This window comes from Aptenodytes forsteri, unplaced genomic scaffold (genome assembly GCF_000699145.1).
Source record: "Aptenodytes forsteri isolate BGI_AS27 unplaced genomic scaffold, ASM69914v1 Scaffold582, whole genome shotgun sequence".
NCBI classification, from domain to species: Eukaryota; Metazoa; Chordata; class Aves; order Sphenisciformes; family Spheniscidae; genus Aptenodytes; species Aptenodytes forsteri.
The window spans coordinates 930,451-936,055 of record NW_008795675.1 but is presented as its reverse complement, the minus strand read 5'-3'; positions in this window follow the sequence as shown (position 1 = coordinate 936,055).

The window sequence follows — 5,605 nt, the reverse complement described above, 5'->3', positions numbered from 1 at the left end:
GACAGCTGGCTGAACATGAGCTGGCAGTGTGCCCAGGCGGCCAAGAAGGCCAATGGCATCCTGGCCTGTATCAGAAATAGTGTGGCCAGCAGGAGTAGGGAAGTGATCGTGCCCCTGTACTCGGCACTGGTGAGGCCGCACCTCGAATACTGTGTTCAGTTTTGGGCCCCTCACTACAAGAAGGACGTTGAGGTGCTGGAGCGTGTCCAGAGAAGGGCAACGAGGCTGGTGAGGGGTCTGGAGAACAAGTCTTATGAGAAGCGGCTGAGGGAACTGGGGTTGTTTACTCCTGTAGAGACTGTACAGCTACAACTACCTGAAAGGAGGTTGTAGCGAGGTGGGTGTCGGTCTCTTCTCCCAAGTAACAAGCGATAGGACGAGAGGAAATGGCCTCAAGTTGCGCCAGGGGAGGTTTAGATTGGACATGAGGAAAAATGTCTTTACTGAAAGAGTGGTTAAACATTGGAACAGGCTGCCCAGGGAAGTGGTTGAGTCCCCATCCCTGGAAGTATTTAAAAGACGTGTAGATGAGGCGCTTAGGAACATGGTTTAATGGGCATGGTGGTGTTGGGTTGAGAGTTGGACTCGATGATCTTAGAGGTCTTTTCCAACTTTAATGATTCTATGATTCTATGACAGTCGGGTGCAGTGGCTCGCTGCACGCTGCCTTCTCCGCATCAGGGAAGATGCTCCTCTTCTGCCCCGGATCCACCGGCAGGAAAGTGCTGGATTCAGTCCAGGACTTCAGCAAAGTCCTGATCCTTCTCTCCAGACATTGATGGGAGCTTGCTATTACCTTAAATGAAAAAGCAGCCCCACTCCTGTGCTTGCACTGTTAATTAAAACGCTTTGCTTTAAACCCGGTGCTCCATTCCTACAGCTCAGCACTGCTACGACACCACATCCAACACTTGGAAGCCAAAAACACAAGCTAGATGATCTCCAGATAGTACCGAAACAACTTTTTTACAGCCGTCCTTGTATAGGATAATTACAGGCATAACTTACAGGGCTATAAACAGGGATAACTTTTTATCTGCTTTCAAGAAAACTAAGTTCAGTGACCTGTCTCACTGCGGTGGAACCAGGAGAAAACCCTCCCTCCTTCACTGAGTTTTATGGAAGGGAAAAATTGAGGCTGAGCACCGATGGTGTCCGTCAGGTCACCGCGTCACTGAGGGTGGAGGTAACCAGAATCAATCCATCTGAAAACGGCAAATTTTGGTAAAGCTCTGGGTGCCCAGAGCTCTGTCAGCATCTTTTTAGGAAGATTAAAGAAATGAAGCTAATGGGACTGGCTGGCTGTCCGCCCGCCCCCAGCAATTCCTCCTGGCTCCTTCGGCAGGCATCAGCTGAAGGATGGATGGAGGACAAGCTGCGCAGTACATGTCCTTGGCCTCATTTTAAAACAACTAATTGCCCAGGAGCTAGGTTAAAATGAGAGAGAGAGTTTTTTCTTGCAGGACGCATGCAAGCTGATGCATACAGCCTCCCAATACCGCTGCTCCCGAAAACACCAACCGCGGATGTGCAGGGAGCGACGTGCCGGCAGCCCGTCCGTCTGTGCCGACATTTCGGGTTGAGTAGCCATAGAAACACCGACAACAAGAGGTCGAAATGGCCCGAATTAAAAAATATAAAAAGCTTTTGATCCCACCGTGCCTGATGTCACCGTCTCACCCAGGGGGTTCAGCATCTTCCAGGAACGTCAGGCTGGACCACATCATGAACACAAGAGTAAGCAAGAACAGGAAAAGGGCACCAAACCCAAACCACTGCCCAGTTTTTATGCCTCATAAATAAAAAGCCTCGTAAATACCTCATAAATAAAATAAATAAATAAAATAATAGTGATTTCCTTTGGTTTCATCACCCGAGAAGCCGACACCAATGTGAGATGCTGCCAAAAGAGCTGGTCCCGTCCTCCCCTTACTCCAGCCCTTCTCCCCATCTGCTTTCGGCTCAGCGCTGGCGGGTTTTGGCTGGGGCAATCGCCTTTCAGATGGGCTCGTTTCTGGCACGGTGGAAAGGGGAGGTGAAAAAGCCCTTCTGGGTACCCAGCATCATCCCTTCATCTCCCTCTCATTTATTTCTTCCTTAGCTCTCTCTATTAAGTTTCCCACCAAGGACATTTTTTTTCCCTCCATCTTCCCTCTGTTTTTCAGCCACTTCATTTATTGCCAATTAACTGCCTTGCCCGAGCTGAGCAAGATCTGCAGATAATGGAAATCTCGGTGTTTATGGGGGAAAAGACACAGCACAAATGCCAGGGAAATGTGGCCAGGAGGCACTTGGAAAGCCAAGGTGTGAACATGTTAATTTACTGACTAGGGAATAATAGAAAACCCCCTTTTTTTTTGTTCTCTAAATAATATAAATAGTAACGCAGATGTTTTACAGCCATTTCTCCATTAAGCTGAAAGGTGATGTCCCAGCTAAGTTTCTTTTTTTCCCTGAAAGGTGAAGCAGCATCCCCAGCCCCATCGGGCCGGGCAGGAGGAGACTCCTTCCCCGTCACACCCAAGCCCTTCTCCCCAGGAACTCCCCCTGAGGCCATTTCAGAGCAGGGGCTTGAGCCTAATTTGTGGCATAAGGGTAGAGCAGGAATAGCCTGAGGGCTTGGCTCTGTCAAGAGAAAGTCCTGGCCGCCCTGGCAAGGCCTGGTATGCACCTGAGACTGAGAAAAGAGGGGTGAAGGTTGCAGCATTTAGTATTTTTCCTAATTTTATAGGTCTGCCCTTCCTCTGAAACGATCTACCCTCAGTTTTGTTTCCCCTGGGTCTTCCTCTTAGTAAAAGCACTGTTTAATATTCCTTGATATGTGTGTGTGTGTATAAAAATATATATGATTATATAAATCCTATATATTTTTATATATTGTATAAAGATATATATTTATCTATAATGTAAATATACATATATAAATCCAGGATTTTATATATGTAAATTTATATTATGTACATATAATCCCAGGTGACATGTCTGGGCATCCAGCAAAGCAGACATGCTACACACATCCCCAAGGATGTGTGTATATATATATTTCATATGAACATATGTTTATGTATTTATCATCTTTATAATCTTTATCATATAAATATATATTACTATTTATAATTATATATATTCTATGTTTTATAGAGTTTTATATATTATATAAAGATTTTTATCTGTAATATAAATATGCATATACAGATATTTAATATATAAAAATCTATAAAATCTAGAAATATATAATTATGTATCGTAATATATTATTATAACAATTTTTTAATTATTATTATTTTTAAATCAGGGTTTTCAGGAAGAGAGTTTTATATATTATATAAAGATATTTATCTGTAATATAAATATGCATATACAGATATTTAATATATAAAAATCTATAAAATCTATAGAAATATATAATTATGTATCGTAATATATTATTATAACAATTTTTTAATTATTATTATTTTTAAATCAGGGTTTTGGCAGGAAGAGACAGTGAGTGGCTGGGAAACAGTAAAAATCAACCTCTCAGCCCCCTTGGCTGGGGCGCGCGGCACACACTCCACCAGAGCTCCGCCATCTCCTGTTTGTCCAGCGAGTGCAAACACCCGCCTGACGGATTCCCAGGTTGCTCTGGAGACTCGTTTCCTGTGACCAACACCCAGTCACAATATTTCATAACGAGAAGAGGCTCCACTATCGGTCCCACTCCATTTTCCCCTTCAAACTGCCTCTGTTGGCTGGGGAGCGGCCGAGTTAAAACAATACGTGCTCAGGCGTAAGCCCAAGAGGATGTAAAGCATCGCATTAAGAAATTTAATAGCCCCAAACAGATCAAAGCTTTCAAATAGCATAATTAAAAAATAGCCCTCTCAGGCACCGGTCCGTGATACCCCAGGACTCTGATGTGGGGTGCAGAAACCTGCGACTACATTCTTCTGAAATCTTTCCCGAGTGTTTAAAACGGTATAAAAATCCATGGTCTATGGCCAGCAGCGTAAGGCTGCTCCAGCATTGAACCAGGTGGAGCTGAGCGAGGGCTGTGTGAGCAGGGCACGGGCGGGGAGACCCTGTAAGCAGGACTGAGCATCCCAGGCAAACTATTGAGGTGCTTCAGCCGACTGTTGTGCAGGCTGTTCCTCTCCAATTTTTTAAAATTAAAGTAAAATAAAATAAAAATAAAATAAATAAAAATGAAATGAAATGAAATGAAATGAAATAAAATATTTTTTTAATTCTACGGCTTTTTCTCTTTCCTTTACATGTTTAAAGCAAGGAAGTGCAGCACACCTTTGGGGCAAGAGTTGAAAGCCACTGGATCAGAAACAAGCCCGGTCGCACCTAAAAATCCCCCGTTAACAACCTCAGCAGGGAGCATCCGAAGGTTTCGGGTGCTCCCGCTTGGAGCTGCAGCACTCTTTAATAGTGTTTTTGTAACGTAGCAACCTGGAAACACAACAGAGGCAGCAGGGGCAGGGTCTCCTAGTTTGGGGCGCGGGGGTCGGTGGTGGTGGGAACGGCTGGAGCTGCTCAGGGGTCAGAAGGTAATGGGGGTGATTTTGCCCACAAATAGGCTGCACAAAAGCTCTGGAATAATTCGGTGTCTATTTTTAACTCCCTTCTTGCAGTAACTTTGCATCGCTTGGCACCTTGCAGCATGTCGGCATGCAAACAGGATGCACGTCACTCCCGATGCAAGGCTGCAAGGGGTTTCCAGACCTTTCTGGTCTGGAGATGTTGGTGTGGCAGAGGGGAGGGCGGGGTTTCTAAACATCCCGTCCCATGAGCTGCTTCTCCGCACACTCAAAGTCTTTCTGCTGATTTTTCGTAGGAAATAAAGCCCTTGGGAGAAGCCCTTACGGGAAACAACAGACGAGTCTTGTCCTTATCACCACCCAGTCGTCACTCTTTCACATTTGGCCCTGGGCCTATTCCCACCACTGTAATTAAGAGCAAATCAGGTGTTAGCTCACTCCATGGGACACGGCCGTAGAAATTCTTGGCACGGTGCTCTTCCTTTTGGGTCTGGAAGCCAGGCGCTGGAGAGATGGGAGGAAAACAGCTCGTTACGGCCGTGGTGGGGTGAGAGCCTTCCCCGTTTTCCCTATGCACTCAAGGCTGGACCCAGGATCTAGCTCAGACAAGGTGGCTGTGGTTGGACATCTGTGTGCCCACCCAGAGATCCCAAGTGGTGAGAGCCTCGCAGTGCCGTGCTGGGCTCACCCACCTCCCCATGTCTGTGCCTATGATCAGGCAGGTCCCCTGCAACCAGGGGCATGGTGGACCTTGACGTGGGGATGTCACACTGGCGCTGCAGAGGCTGACGTAGGTCTGGAGGTGATAGTAACGCTTTGTGTCTGCAAGGGATGGGGCTGAGCCACTGGATGGTGAGTCTCTCCGATGATCCCTAGCTGCCCTGTTGAGATTGGCTGGGGATGCTAACAGCAAAATGTCCTGCTCTGGGCTTGTTGGTGAAGTCACGTGGGCGAGGAGGCTGTCACGAGGCATCAAGGCTGGGCTGTTGGTATTTCCATGCCAGCAAGAGAGATACAACAGTCAGGGAAGCAAAACAGAGATATGAACCCTTCAAGCATCAGGATGGGGAGGAGCAGAG